Source organism: Squalius cephalus (genome assembly GCF_949319135.1).
Source record: "Squalius cephalus genome assembly, chromosome: 15".
NCBI classification, from domain to species: domain Eukaryota; kingdom Metazoa; phylum Chordata; class Actinopteri; order Cypriniformes; family Leuciscidae; genus Squalius; species Squalius cephalus.
The window spans coordinates 27,490,974-27,508,398 of record NC_137136.1 but is presented as its reverse complement, the minus strand read 5'-3'; the positions used below and the strand labels follow the sequence as shown (position 1 = coordinate 27,508,398).

Genomic DNA, 17,425 nt, shown 5'->3' with positions numbered 1-17,425 from the left:
ATAGGCTATGCACTTCTTGCATTGCACTGCACACCAGAATTAATTAATTCCCATGTGCAGTAAAGAGATAACAGATGTGTTGTTGCATTGCATTGCACAAACGATCTAACGTTGTGCATTGAAGAATAACCTAGGCCATGCACTTCTTGCATTGCATTGCATTGCACACCAGAACTTGCATTGCACCCATATTTATTAAACAGACGACATATGTGTTATTGCATTGCACAAAACGATCTAACATCGTACATTGAAGAATAACATATAGGGTATGCCTTTCCTGCTTTATTGCACTGCATTGCACACCAGAACTAACTCCTTCCCATGTTCATTAAAGAGATAACATATGTGTTGTTGCATTGCATTGCACAAACGATCTAACGTTGTGCATTGAATAACCTAGGTTATGCACTTATTGCATTGCACACCAGAACTAGCTCATTCCCATGTTCATTAAAGAGATAACATATGTGTTGTTGCATTGCATTGCAAAAACGGTCTAACGTTGTGCATTGAAGAATAACATATCAATGCAAAAAGTGCATAGCCTTTGCACACGAAATCTAACTCATTCCCATGTTCATTAAATAGATAACATGTTTTGTTGCATTGCACTGCACAACGATCTACCGATCTATACGATCTATATAACATATAGACTATGCACTTCTTGCATTGCATTGCATTGCACACCAGAACTAATTCATTCCCATGTTCATTAAAGAGATAACATATGTGTTGTTGCATTTCACAAACGATCTAACGTTGTGCATCGAAGAATAACATATAGTCTATCCAGGGCTATTCAATTGGCGGCCCGCCAATCATCTCCATGCAGCCCGACGGCACCAACCTCCCTCCTCCTCTTTTCCTGGCGGTGCGACTAATTCAGTTTGATACTCGCTCCGATTGACCTGAGAAACGTTTTACGCGCGAATATTTCACCAGTTATTATATGTGTCCCGAATTTATGTCGACTGAACCAGCGATGGGCTACCAATCATTCGTGAATGAATCATTCTTTTGGTTCGATTCTAAACGCGCTTGCATAACGGTCTAAAACTATTCGGATTCATTCGGACCGCTCCGTCACTGAATCATCTGAAGCGGTTTCTCGGCCAGTACAGTAACAACAATATATATATATATATATTAGCGCTGTTTTCAGTTGTTTCACTAGTTGTTTCAACACGGCCCAGCACGGAGTTGCGTTTACTCCCGGTCCCGGACACTATATTAAACAGCTAGCGTTGCGACAACCAGTGGGAAGCGTTTCAGTTCGACAGAAACCTCTCTGTTACAAACCACAAATCACTCGATGATTTAATTAGTATTAAATCGGATGAAACAGCCTCAACATTCCCAACAAGACTGATGAGGAAAGCAGGAGAAACATTGTGGCATGAACGAAATTAGAAGACTTTACAGTTTTTTACGATTGCTATGACAGATTTTTCAATACATTTAACAATTTTCCAAAACTCTTAACACAGTTAGCACTACATCCGTCTGTGTAAGCTATACTATTAACACATTTCTTGTTGCTTTAACACAAAATGCATACAATTAACACAAATTTAAAATGCTTGAACTTCTTTTGCACACAAGCTCAAACAAGACCAAAACAATGGATTTTTACTGCCAAATTTACCAATGCTTTAACACTGTATGTCAGAACAGATAACACCATGTTCTAAACCTAACCTTACAGGCTAAAGTCAAGGTAAACAGCTGTTTATATTGTGAACTGAAACACAAATATATCCCCTGTATTTTATTCTATTCTTACTGAGAAACAGCTGATTGAATTATGCAAATAATTAGAAGATGACTCTTTTTTTCAATTTTTTTATTCTGGTGCCTTTTCTGTTCTTATATTTTGTATTTTCACATTATTCCATTGCTAGTGAGAAACAGCTGATTGAAGTTATGCAAATATGGGACAATGTGGCATTCCACCATTCCCGTCTCACAGCCTGGTTTGACGCCCATCAGAGGATGATGTCCATTTTCCTTGCCCCTTACTTCCCTTTCCTCAACCCCATTGAGGAGTTTTCTCAGCCTGTAGATGAAAGGTTTTTGACCATAGTCCACAGGACATCACAGCTGAACACTGCCAGGGGTGGATAAGGCATGTTACTGTAAAAGATTCTTCCCAAGATGCCTTGCCAGGGAAGATATCGTGTGTGATGTGGATGAGAACATGTGGACAAATGCAGAAGACCGGGCAGATTAGAAGATGGCCTTTTCTGTTTGTATATTTTGTATTTTCACATACAGTAATACTGTAAATGGCAGCTATATTGCATATTTTTGTTATCTTGCAGAAATGTCCTGTTGCAAATAAAGCCGTTACTGCAGCAATTCTGTCTCTGTCTTCTTTTTTCATAAACCATACATTCTATAAAGCTACTCTAAGAAGGGTCATTTATTTTGTTGTATTGAATTTCTGCTGCAAAAAAAACAAAAACAACAACAAAATGCATGCATTTACATTACAAACAAAACAAAAATGTAGAGAGACTTAAAAAAAAAACTGCAGTGCAAAACACAATCTATGATCAATACAATATACTGTCTGTTGTATAAGGGCAGACCTGACACATATAAAATAATGCAGTTTCTGTAATTTCAGCTGATGATAGTGTTTTTTTTTTGTCATTGTGTTGTGATTGACTAAATGTTCCTGTTGGAAGAGAACATGTGTTAGTGTTTTGAATAATTATTTGATTTTGAAACATGTTTGCAGTGTTTTGGTAGACATAGTGTATTGTGTTAGTGTATTATTGTATTTTGAAAATTAGTTTTGGAGTTTAGTTTACAATGTGTGATTTTGAGCATGAAATTAACTGTTTTGCCAATTGTGTGTTTTAGGTGTGTTGGTGCGTTAAGAGTTTAGGAAACTTGTTAAATGTATTGAAAAAACTGTCAGAGCGATTGTAAAAAACTGTAAATCCCCTAATCACCCTTACAAACATTTACCATGAATGTACTGTAGTAATTTACCATGGTTGGGCAGAAATGTGCAATATTTATATTGAATACTATGTAGTAATAAATAAATATAGTAAATATATATATATATACTATAATATTATATAGTATAATAGTAAATATAGTGATTTATATTGCATTAGATTTATTAGGTGGGTAGAGGAATATATAATTAATGCTTGTTATGAAATTATGTCAGTTTCTTTGTAAAGGTGTGTATAGTTATTAACTTGTGTTTAGGCTTTTTTTATATAGTGGGAGCGAGTAGCCAGTGGTTAACAAGTCTCACTGTCAGAATGTTTTCATTTAAGCATAACAATTATAAATAAAATAATTATTATTTCTCACCAACAGCTACTGTATAAGTTTGTATAAATAATTTATTTGTTCCAAGGAAAATAGTTGTACACAGCTGTAAATTATCAAGTTTTTATTTATTATGGTTTTATATATTTGCATACTGTTGGGTACCACATTTCCATGTAAATACCACAATTTTTTAGGGTTACTTTAACTTATTTATTGAAACTGTTGTTTCAATAAATAAGCTAAACCCCCAAACCAACCCACCGGCCCACCTCAACTTTTCGATTTGATAATGCGGCCCTTGAATGAAACTAATTGAATAGCCCTGGTCTATACACTTCTTGCATTGCATTGCATTGCACACCGGAACAAACTCATTCCCATGTTCATTAAAGAGATAACATATGTGTTGTTGCATTGCATTGCAAAAACGAACTAACGTTGTGCATTGAAGAATAACATGCACTTCTTGCATTGCATTGCATTGCACACAAGAACTAACTCATTCCCATGTTCATTAAAGAGATAACAGATGTGTGGTTGCATTGCATTGCATTGCACAAACGATCTAACGTTGTGCATCGAAGAATAACATATAGTCTACTCTATACACTTCTTGAATCGCATTGCATTGCACACCAGAACTAATTTATTTCCGTGTTCATTAAAGAGATAACATATGTGTTGTTGCATTGCACAAACGATCTAACATTGTGCATTGAAGAATAACATAGGCTATGCACTTCATGCATTGCATTGCATTGCACACCAGAAATAACTCATTCCCATGTTCATTAAAGAGATAGCATATGTGTTGTTGCATTGCACAAACAATCTAATGTTGTGCATTGAAGAATAACATAGGCTATGCACTTCTTGCATTGCATTGCACACCAGAATTAATTAATTCCCATGTGCATTAAAGAGATAACAGATGTGTTATTGCATTGTATTGCACAAACGATCTAACGTTGTGCATCGAAGAATAACATATAGTCTATACACTTCTTGCAATTGCATTGCATTGCACACCAGAATTAATTAATTCCCATGTTCATTAAAGAGATAACAGATGTGTTGTTGCATTGCACAAACGATCTAATGTTGTGCATTGAAGAATAACATAGGCTATGCACTTCTTGCATTGCACACCAGAATTAATTAATTCCCATGTGCATTAAAGAGATTACAGGTGTGTTATTGCATTGTATTGCACAAACGATCTAACGTTGTGCATCGAAGAATAACATATAGTCTATACACTTCTTGCAATTGCATTGCATTGCACACCAGAATGAATTAATTCCCATGTTCATTAAATAGATAACATATGTGTTGTTGCATTGCATTGCAAAAATGAACTAACGTTGTGCATTGAAGAATAACATGCACTTCTTGCATTGCATTGCATTGCACACAAGAACTAACTCATTCCCATGTTCATTAAAGAGATAACAGATGTGTGGTTGCATTGCATTGCATTGCACAAACGATCTAACGTTGTGCATCGAAGAATAACATATAGACTATGCACTTCTTGCATTGTATTGCACACCAGAACTAATTCATTCCCGTGTTCATTGAAGAGATAACATATGTATCAGTTGCATTGCATTGCACACCAGAACTAATCCTTCCCATGTTCATTAAAGAGATAACAGATATTTTGTTGCATTGCACAAACGATTAACGTTGTGCATCGAAGAATAACATAGGCTATGCACTTCTTGCATTGCATTGCACACCAGAATGAATTAATTCCCATGTGCATAAAGAGATAACAGATGTGTTATTGCATTGCATTGCACAAATGATCTAACGTTGTGCATCGAAGAATAACATTTAGTCTATTCACTTCTTGCATTGCATTGCATTGCACACCAGAACTAAGTCAATCGCATGTTCATTAAAGAGAAAACATATGTGCTGTTGCAATGCATTGCACAAACGATCTAACGTTTTGCATTGAAGAATAGCATAGGCTATACACTTCTTGCATTCCATTGCACATCAGAACTAATTCATTCCCATGTTCATTAAAGAGATAACATGTCTGTGGTTGCATTGCATTGAACAAAAGATCTAACGTTTTGCATTGAAGAATAGCATATAGGCTATACACTTCTTGCATTCCATTGCACATCAGAACCAATTAATTCCCATGTTCATTAAAGAGATAACATGTCTGTGGTTGCATTGCATTGAACAAAAGATCTAACGTTTTGCATTGAAGAATAACATCCCAGCCAGCAATGACATGTGGGGCCCAGATGAGGGCTTCATGGGCGGCAAATGTGGGCCCCATTATGGGCTTGCACCCGGGATCCACATTGGGGCAAGCCGTGGAAGCCCAGACGTACTAAAAGTGGGACCTGTAAGGGTACTGCATGGGTCTTAATTGGGCAATTCATGTCAGACCCATTTGGGCCCCACATGTCATTGCTGGCTGGGTGGTGACTAGCGTGACTTGAAATGTATTGAGTTACAATTACACTGTAAAAAATAAAATAGTAAAAAAACGGTCAATGACTGTCAGCTGCGGCTGCCAAACAAAAACCGTAAAAATGAAGTAAAATATCCTAATTTAAATAAGTGAAAAATACTTTTACAGAAATCTTCATAATTCTTTTTTAACAGAAACACACAGTTAAAACACAGTTATTTCACATTTATTTTCTGATTTTTTTTTTTTACTGAAAAACATGCAGTTAATTATATGTTTTGTTGTGATTATACGTCACTGCATCAGCAACTACACAGTTACTGTCTGTTAAAAAAAAAGCAACATGCAGTATAACATCTGTGTTTACTCTTCAACACAACGGTGACACACGAAACACACCATACAGAAACACTTTAAACCCCAACAGAACATTAAACACTAACAGATCTCTCAGGATCTCAGCATCTTCACTTATTACAATCCAGACTTTATTTCTTTCATACTAACATTCTTATTGAGAATTAACAGTGGTTTAGAAGTTGAAGTTTTATTGAAAAGAATAAAGTTTGATGTCACCATGATTGAGATCAGTGTTTGCTTTAGTTGGGCTCATGACCCTTGAGTTTTTAACTTATGTTTTTCTCTGGCTGCTTTAACTGTGTATTTGATACACATTTGTTTTAGCAATAAATGCTGGAAAAAATATCAGATGATCTTGATCATTCATTGATGATGCTATAGTCATCATATGATGATCTGATGTGTCAGTCATATCTCTGAATATATTAGCTAGGTTACATAATATATAGATGGAGTTAGTTTTATACAAAATCTATAATTAATGTCATAATTCTTCACATGACCTTGAAATATTGTGGCATCAGTATTATAAATCTGAAGTTAAATATATATATATATATTGTACAGAAAAAGTTTTGAGCTGGTTCATTTTTTCAGTAGTATAGAGACATCAAGAATCAACATATGAATCTCAACAATGGTGACAACCAACAAAGCCTTTTTGTGACTTTATAGTAGGTCAGATTTTTTTTCATTGTCACCATTGTTGCGATTCATATGCTGATTCTTGATGTCTGAGTGAGTCTATATGATCCTGTCAAAACATTTTCTGTATAATGACTTTATAAAATCTGAGTATCACAGCACTGCAGGATCTTCTATAGCAGTTTTATCATGCAAAATGAACTACTAATATTTAACAACTTAATCAGATATTTCACTTCAGGTGGTATTAATAAAGCAGGACACTACATGATGATTATTATCCGTATCACTAAAAAGTGACCAACATCATCTGATCTGAGTTTCTCTTGGATTCCTGCAATAACAAATATGCATCAGAGACAAACAGTTAAAGCAGCCAGAGAAACATTTAAGTTAAACACTAAAAGGTCAAGAGCCCAACTAAAGCAAACACTGATCTCCATCATGGTGACATCAAACTTTATTCTTTTCAATAAAACTTCAACTTCTAAACCACTGTTAATTCTCAATAAGAATGTTAGTATGAAAGAAATAAAGTCTGGATTGTAATAAGTGAAGATCCTGAGATCCTGAGATCCTGAGAGATCTGTTAGTGTTTAATGTTCTGTTGGGGTTTAAAGTGTTTCTGTATGGTGTGTTTCGTGTGTCACCGTTGTGTTGAAGAGTAGAGCCTGAGCTTCAGTTCAGAATGAGCAGAGAAACACTGATGAAATGCTGCATGTTGCTTTATTTAACAGACAGTAACTGTGTAATTGCTGATGCAGTGACGTATAGTCACAACAAATCATGCATATAATTAACTGCATGTTTTTCAGTAAAAAAAAAATCATAAAATAAATGTGAAATAACTGTGTTTTAATTTATGAAGATTTCTGTAAAAGTATTTTGCACTTATTTAAATTAGGATATTTTACTTTATTTTTACGGTTTTTGTTTGGCAGCTGCAGCTGACAGTCATTGACCGTTTTTTTACGATTTTATTTTTTACAGTGTAATTGTAACTCAATACATTTCAAGTCACGCTAGTCACCACCCAGCCAGCAATGACATGTGGGGCCCAAATAGGTCTGACATGAATTGCCCAATTAAGACCCATGCAGTACCCTTACAGGTCCCACTTTTAGTACGTCTGGGCTTCCACGGCTTGCCCCAATGTGGATCCCGGGTGCAAGCCCATAATGGGGCCCAAATTTGCCACCCATGAAGCCCTCATCTGGGCCCCACATGTCATTGCTGGCTGGAATATAGGATATGCACTTCTTGCATTGCATTGCATTGCATTGCACACCCAAACTAACTCAATCCCATCTCATTAAAAATATAACATGTGTTGTTGCTTTGCATTGCACAAACGATCTAACGTTGTGCATTGAAGAATAACATAGGCGAGGAGGACAAGGTGGAGACCACGGTTGACGAAGGAGAAGATGAGGAGACAGAAAATGTGGAAGAGGAAGATGATGAGGAAGATAAAAGCTCATTTAACACATAGAAATGCACTTCTTGCATTGCATTGCACATCAGAACTAATTCATTCCCATGTTCATTAAAGAGATAACGTGTTGCTTTGCATTGCATTAAACACCAGAACTAACTCATTCCCATGTCCATTAAAGAGATAACATATGTGTTGCTGCATTGCATTGCACAATCGATTTAACGTTGTGCATTGAAGAATAACATATATGCTATGCACTTACATTGCATTGCATTGCTCACCAGAACTAACTAAATTCCATGTTCATTAAAGAGATAACCTATGCGGTGTTGCATTGCAATGCACAAACGATCTAACGTTGTGCATTATTGAAGAAAAACATATAGGCTATGCACTTATTGCATTGCATTGCATTGCACAACAGAACTAATTCATTCCCATGATCATTAAAGAGATTACATATGTGTTGCTACATTGCATTGCGCAAACGATCTAACGTTGTGCATTGAAGAATTACATATCAGCTAGTGAATTGTAAACATACAGTAACTATCTCATTCCGATGTGCATTGAAGTTACATTCCACTTCATAAAATATCTAACTGTTATTATTTATAATATACATTATTATTCAACGCTAATTCTTAGATCGTTTGTGCAATGCAACACTCATGTTATCTTTTCATTGCACATTAGGTATGGAATAGTTTATTCTATGCATTGTAACGCAATATAAATGCAATAATTTCCCTTCAAAGCAAAAATGAATGTTAGTTATTCAGTGCAATGCGAAAGAACATATGTTATGTGTCAAATCAGCTATACAGAGGTCTCTCTTTGACCTAAACAACATATCTTATTGACTTCACTTAATAATACATTAGCCATAAAAAAAGTCCATATTTGACCTAATATAACTGGCCAAAGAGTCCCTGATCTTGACCTTTCTGTACATGCTCATTGACAGCTTCCGATGTTTCATCAGCCTGAAAGATGTCCACACTTGACCCATTGAATATATTTCTGACCATAGAGTCCTCGATCTTGAACTTTCTAAACATACTCATAGACTGCTTCCGATGTATCTTCTTTCCGATCTGCTATCCGATGTATGTGAACAATAGTTCAAATTTTATATTTTGAACATATTTCAAGATATGAGACCTTGAACTTAAAATTTCTAGACTTTTCTCTCACAATCCTTCTGATGTTTGATCAGCCATACAGTAGTTCAGATTTGACCTATTGAACATTTCTATAATCAAAGTGTCCTCGATCTTGATCGTTCTATACATACTCATAGGCTTGTTCTGATGTTTCATCATTGAGACAGAAGTCCATTATTGACCTACTGAACATATTTCTGGCAAAAGAATCATCAAAGTTTAACTTACTGTTCCTTCTCCTAGACTATTTTTGATTTTACATCCACCATACAGTAGTTCATATTTGACCAAGAGAACATATTTCTGGCCAAAGAGTCATCAAAGGGTTTGTTTATATGCGTTCTCATAGACTACTTTTGATGTTACATCAACCATATTGCTAGTCCAAGTTTGACCCATTGAACATATATCTGGCCAAAGAGACCTGGAACTTTAATTATCTATACATAATTACTATCTCCTTCTGATTTTTCATCAGCCAGGCTATTGTCCATATTTGACAATTGAACATATTTCTGGTTGAAGAGTCCTTGATCTTTCTACTCATAGACACTTTCAGATAGTACTTCAGCCAAAAAAATTGTCCATAATTGACTACTCAACTCATTTCTGGGCGATGGGTTTATGAACTTGATTTCTCTATACATATTAATTGACTCCTTCTGATGTTACAAGAGGAATACAGTATTGTATTGTATCAATATGACCTATTAAACCTATTTCTGACCTAAGAGTCTATGAACATTTTTCTATACATACTCATTGACTCCTGATTTTTCAAGAGCAATATAGAAATATATTTCTGGCCAACGACACCTTGATCTTATTCTTTCTATACACAGCAAAATCCCCAGTGTTAAATTAACACTGCTCAGAGTTTATATGAGTCCACACTCAGAGTGTTATAATTAACACTGAAGCAGTGTTAAAGTTAATGAGATAATTAAGTGATTAATTGATTAATTGAGTGATGATTGACCATTATTGAAGACATCTGATGTTAACAAGCAGAATCACTGAAGGAGAAAATGAATTTTTTAAATGGTCACCATTATGGTGATGGGTGTTTGGTTTAGTTGGACTCTTGACCCTTACTTTATTAACTTTAAATTTTGTTTGGCTGCTGTAATTCAGTTATAACAGCCAGATGAGCAAAGAGAAAAGGTGATCTGATGGTGTTGGTTGTGTTTTAACATAATCAGTAGTTGGCCTGAATAGGGCTGGGTTTCGATTAAATTTTCAAGAATCGATTCGATTCCGATTCTCAAGATCTTGAATCGATTATCATTATTCGATTCGATTCGATTCGATCCAATCCGATCCGATCTTCGAGATTTAGATAATGGTTTTTGAAAAAAGCAATTTTTTCCAGCTGTTACCTGAATTACATGACTGTACTAGTTATGCAACATATTGATACTATTATTATAGACATTCAACTGCAAATTAATGGAATATTGGTGGTTGTAAAGAACAATCCCCCTTCCAGAGTGTTGATACAACTGCTTTCACAAACTTGCACTGGTGTAGACGACCGAGGACGCAGAGGTATATCAGCAGCAGTAGACCGATTATTTAGACGCGAACCTGATGTATTATTAAAAATGACATTAAGAATTTTCCAAAAAGCTGCTACAGTTCAGATGCAAATGCACCTTTATTTTTTATTTTAATGATCAACATTTAGAACACATTTGTTCTAAGCCAGTGCAAATGTAAACAGATTGTTGGTTACTGGCTTCACAGTAAACAGACAACGAGATGTGCGGATGGGCTATTATTTCAACCGCATCACAAAACGCATCCGTCCGCACCAACGTTTTTGACCAATTTTCAAAACAGCACCCGCCCGCCATCCGCTTAATGTATGCATATATTTTTTATATGATTGGTTAACCGCCCGCCACCCATCCGAAAATATAATTTTTCGTCACGTCATCCGCCCGATCCACGGTTTATCCGCGGAGTCCGCGGCTGTAACCGCCAACCGCGCATTTCTATCAGAATGTAAATAAAATTTGAACTTACAAAACCTTTAGAAAACCATTGCTTTTGTCAAGCTCGTTCTCTGCATTGCTTCTGATTCTGAACCCGAAATGGTGCCAGATCCATAGACTGTGGCCAGATCGGAGCTTTGAGCGTTTCTGGAGTTTTCAAAGCAACCGCTTGCTTAACGTTACTGACGTTGTTTTAATGTCCTTCCACCTCGCGCGCATGCGTGAATTCAATGACGCGGAAAGTTAAAGTTCACGGGGAAAATCGATCCTCTGAGTTACGGATCGATCTTTAGAAATTAATATGAAAATCGATTCAGAATCGGTGAATCGATTTTTTCAACACAGCCCTAGGCCTGAATCACTGAACTCATTGAGAGTAAAATTTCTGAGTTAAGTTTCCCTAATGGATTATAGCAGCACTGTCCTTGTCAAGCATGCCATTTTTAGCCTTTTCAATGAAAACCAAATGATCAAATCAATTACGAAAAAAAAAAAAAAATCTTAAAAAGTGTTCTTTTCAGGCACACACAGACATCAGGAATTAGCGTATGAATCTCAACAATGGTGACAAACAGATCAACTCTGAACATAAGCTCATTATTTATTCATGCAGCAATGCATGATGGGAGCCATGAATGAGTTTTGATTGGTGGTACCCAGAATGCACTGCAACATGCTTTATTATTGTCACCATTGTTGAGATTCACAGGCTGATTCTTGATGTCTGTCCCCAAAAAAAAAAAAAAAAAAAAAAAAATTTTTGGGAAATTATTTGGATTACATTGTAAAAGTTAAAAATATTATGCTTTTCAAGGACAGTGCTGCTATAATTAATAAAGTATATATAATTCAAAAATTAGGCACTATATGAGTTCAGTGATTCAGGTTAAATGATTGTGAAATAATGATTATATTAAAACATAACCAACACCATCATAACACCTTTTCTCTTTGTTGATCTGGCTGTTATAATCGAATTACATCAGCCAAACAAAATCTAAAGTTAATAAAGTAAGGGTCAAGAGCCCAACTAAACTAAACACCCATCACCATAATGGTGACCATTAAAAAAAATATTTTCTCCTTCAGTGATTCTGCTTATTAACATCATATGTCTTCAATAATGCTCAATCATCACTCAATTAATCAATTAATCACTTAATTATCTCATTAACTTTAACACTGCTTCAGTGTTAATTATAACACTCTGAGTGTGGACTCATATAAACTCTGAGCAGTGTTAATTTAACACTGGGGATTTTGCTGTGTACATGCTCATTTACTCCTGATGTTTCATCAGCCAGATAATTGTCCATACTACTGAACCTACTGAACATTTTTCTGATCATTAAGTTATTATATATAAAGATTGACTTCTTTTGATGTTAAATTTGCAAGAAAGATAGAAGTCCATATCTAACGTATTGAACTCATTTCTGGTCAAAGGGTCCTCAAAAATGTTTAAACAATATAAACTTATAGACTCGTATGATGTTATTTTGGCCAGACAGATATCTGACCTACTGAACATATTTCTGGCCCCAGAGTACTTGATCTTACACTTTCTATAGATACTCATAGACTCCTTCTTGTGCTTCATTGACCATATGCAACCTGGTCTCACAGGATTCCGTGAAATGTCCACGGGCCCTTAACTCAAAATCCGTGGAGCCATCACGGAATCGCCCCAAATTCCGTGATGCGGCCACGGATATTACTCCAACGCAAGTCAATGACACTGACCTTCCGTGGTCCACAACTATACCCGTTTCAATGACGGAGTACAGATCTCACTCAATGGACGTGCTTTCTCATTTGGAAACGCAACATTTGAAGTATTTGTTTCTTTTCCAACATCAAATGCCATAATGACGTTAACCTGACTGTTATTGTAGCTATTGCATTGTCCTGTCATCATAAAATTTCGGTTTGTTTCAGTTAGCCTAACTAAAGTCCCGTGATGGCACCACGGACCTCAACAACCTGACCTCACTCACTGGACGTTGTAATGTTGCTCACTTGTTTAGGAACTTATAAGCTTTAGGTCGACTGTGTTGCAATGGCATGTAATTAACTTGACATTTTGTCTCGTCCTGTCATCATAAAATCCAGTTTGATGGCGTTTTACACCTATTGCTCGCTTGGCTGTAGTCAGATCTAAAATCTGTGGTAGGAGCACGGAGTAAATCTGTGGTGAGACCACGGATAACTCCAACGCGCAAGTCAATGACACTCATCTTCCGTGGTCCACACACGGATACCCGTTTCAATGACGGAGTACAGATCTCACTCAATGGACGTGCTTTCTCATTTGGAAACACAACATTTTAAGTATTTATTTCTTTTCCAACACCAAATACCATAAAGACTTATATCTCTCTGTTATTGTAGCTATTGCATTGTCCTGCCATCATAAGAATTCAGTTTGATTCTGTTAGCCTAACTGAAGTCCCATGATGGCACCACGGACCTCAACAACCTGACCTCACTCACTGGATGTTGTAATGTTGCTCACTTGTTTAGACACTTGAAAGCTTTATGTCGACTGTGTTGCAATTTTGTCTTGTCCTGTCATCATAAAATCCAGTTTGATGGCGTTTTACACCTTTTGCTTGCTTGGCTATAGTCATATCTAAAATCTGTGATAGGAGCACGGAGTGACTCTGTGGTGAGACCACGGATAACTCCAACGTTCGTGATATGGTCACGTAATTTAATCTATTGATTCGTGCCAAGGACACGTTTATTTCGTTATCTTTCGTCTTTCGTGATCACAGCTCGATTATTTCTGCCTGTCGGCTGCAGCAGAGAAGCTGTTTAATCAACATTTATTCACGAGATCTTATCTTATCGTGGTTTATGTATTTTTTTAATGTTATTATTTCGGTCTTATTGCCAGGGAAGCTGGATTGCTTTGCTGTTTATTGATATTTTTAAAATGATATTTTATCGGTAGGAAATCGCGCTGAAGAAGTCTCGTTCCGAACACATCGCGATATTTGGCATCAGTTCACGTGACGTGTGTCAGCTGTTGGTAAGTAGTAGTAAATAAATATGCTGTCCTAATAATGTGTGATATAATGTCTTTTCTGTTTGTCGATATTAATCTGCCATTATATCTGCCATTTCCACGGAGACTTTGCGTTTCATTGCTTTCTAATTCAAAATATGGTGATTAAACACTGCCTGTCATGTGACGTGCTATAGGCCTAGATATTCATATCAGATTAAAAATAGTACAATTAGTTCCAAAGTTGTATTTGTAGTAGAAGCACAGTAAAAACAACACTTACCATGCTTTTACCACAGTAACATTAGTTTTACTGTGATAAGTGTAGTAAAAAGACAGTAATCACAAAACTTACCATGCTTTTACCACACTATTGGTAGTTTTAATGTGGTACTTATTGTAAATGCACAGTAACCACAACACTTACCATGCTTTTACCACAGTAACCATAGTTTTACTGTGATAGGTGTGGTAAAAGGACAGTAACCACAAAACTTACCATGCTTTAAACCTCAGCAACCTTAGTTTTACTGTGATTGGTGTAGTAAAGGACAGTAATCACAAAATTTACCATGCTTTTACCTCTGTATTGACAGTTTTAAAGTGATATTTGTTGTAAATGCATATTAACCACAACACTTGCCATGCTTTTAATGCTTTATAATGTAACATCCAATATTTGTAAGGTAAATCAGTACTTTTTCCTTGAAATAATCCTATATATTATACATAATGATATTTTCTTTTCTCTTTTTTTCAGCTGAAAAGACCAAAAGGGCCTTTCGGACTCAGTCAGCCCATTATTGTTGGAGGAGAAGTAAACGGAGGAGACGGACAGCTGCAAAGGCAAATATTCGCAATGGTATGTATGTGTTGGTTTTAACCCTAAATCAAACATTTTATCAAGCATTTGTTGTTTCTTAAAACTTTTCTCACAAAACCCATAGCCCAATCAGTACGAACATAGTCTGAAAGTCTTAATAATTCACAAGATTTAACAAGTTGTCAAATTCGTACGATACTCGTACATATTTGTATACTCGTACACAATCCTGCAGCTTTTACTCCTAGTGCTGTCATTGGCTACTGCCTCAATTCCTGTACATATTTATCGCGATATTTGTAAATCAGTTGCGCCACTTCTTGGAAAGTTGTCGGATGTCACACACACTGTCAGAAAGTTTATATTAATTGCAAATTGGTCCCCGTCTGTTTATGTTCCAGTGATGCATGATGTCTCTCCACACCTCATAACCTACCTCTGTTTGCAAGAGTGGAAAAGCTTATGTGACTTGTCACATGACATCAGATACTCGATTATTTTGTCATAATCAGATCAGTTACACTGCTGATAACTGTCCCGTTTGCATGTAAATCATTTTCATATGATTATTGCTTGCTATTAAAGACATACTTTTATTCATAGAAATGCCCACATATCAGTGAACTTATAACATAAAAATGCTTTTAACATTTAATTATGCAACGCTCTTTACAGAAAACATATCATACAGTTATAAACTGACTATTTGCAAGTAATGTATTAAAATTACCTTCCTTTCTGTTTTGCAGGATTACTTAGTCCTTTTTTTTTTAAAGCTCTACCAATATCAAACTCAACAGCTCTTTTAAGAGCCAACCATTACAAGAACTACTAGTGAGTCGTAGCGAATTTTGCCGTGATCAGCCCTTCCCAGGTGAAGTTTCTAGAATATTGCAATCAGTATTTACTCATCAAATGTTCTCTCCTGAATCATATGGTAAATTAACTTATTTATAACTGTCTTAATTTATGTTTCAAGAACAATAGTAATTGCACATAGAGTAAGTCGAAACTTTCTTGTTTTACAGCAGAGAAGGAAGACCAGTCCTTATATCAACGCAAGCTAATCGAATAAGTCCTTTGTTTCGGGTGAGGAAGGAACATCTGGTGCCCAAAGGAGACAGAAAAGTGTGTGAGTCCATTGGTATGTCTTGAATTGAAACAATGCTGTAAAATGTAGTACTTAATTTGATGTTGACAATTTTACATTGTACAGGTTATCACTTGGTTTCTGATCATGTGAAGCTCTTGAAACAACTGACAGAAGAGTATGTTGTCTGGAAATAAATCAAGCATCACTGGCAAAGGCTCAAAAGAGACCATGCCTTTCTTAAAAATCTTTTAAAATAGGTTGCTGTTGATATGGGTAAAACAGTTTTTGTTCAGTACTTAGCTTATATTATGTGCTCCAATATTATATATATATTCGTAATCGTAATCCCTAATCGAGCACATCTGAAAATTTTAACCAAAGTCTTCAGGTTTATTTCTAGACAATAGGCAGGAGGGTTTGTGGTCGGAGCTAAATCTGCAGGACAGTGGACGCTGAGGGCCAGAGTAAACCATCACGGCTTTAAATAACGCAGAACATAAGCTGACCCGACTGTCCATTAAACAACTTCATTTGAGAATGGTTTCTGTTTTCTGTTTTACTTTCAGACCAGGACTGGAGAACGCCTTACGATGGGATGTTGAGACTTCTTCCTCTGGTTGAGAAAAAGCTACACCACATCAGTGATCACATCTTCTGTTCTTCTGTTCTTCAACTGAACAAACTGTTTAGACAAGGAAGAAGAACACGAACACGATAGAGACGTACAGGGAAGAGCAAGAAACCAGTTTAGCTGTGATAATGAATCATTATTTTCCAACACAATATCAAATCTGTTTTCTGTAGGTGACTGAATATGATTCTCTGGCACTAATTTTATGGCTTCAGCAGCTGTGAATGGACTATTATGATGTTAATGTATTTTTGAAGACACATTTTTACTTATCTTGAATCTCATTTGTCTTTATGCTACTTTATTAACTTTATGCTTTGTCCTCCAATAAAGTGTTGTTTAATAAAGTATGGTGACTATTGTGTATTGAAAGTGGTGTTTGGTACAGTAAATAAACATTTTTATTTGAGAAATTTTAATTTCTTATTTCTTTAGTTTAATTAATTCAAAAATAACTAGGCCTACATATAATTAATAACTTATAAATTACTACATATAATTAATGACCATGATTATTTT

At 35.8% G+C, this 17,425-nt stretch overlaps 1 long non-coding RNA gene across 3 annotated transcripts; it reads left to right on the top strand.

The window, feature by feature from the left end:
• The first annotated feature begins 15,085 nt into the window (after positions 1–15,085).
• Positions 15,086–17,119, top strand: LOC307173038. Of its 3 annotated transcripts, none has more exons than XR_013823801.1 (4): positions 15,086–15,221; positions 15,932–16,056; positions 16,214–16,326; positions 16,842–17,119. It is a non-coding gene; the product is annotated as an uncharacterized lncRNA (long non-coding RNA). The 3 variants fall into 3 exon arrangements; XR_013823802.1 differs by having other exon boundaries at positions 16,211–16,326; XR_013823803.1 differs by having other exon boundaries at positions 15,086–15,229; positions 15,942–16,056; positions 16,211–16,326.
• Positions 17,120–17,425: the final 306 nt, after the last annotated feature.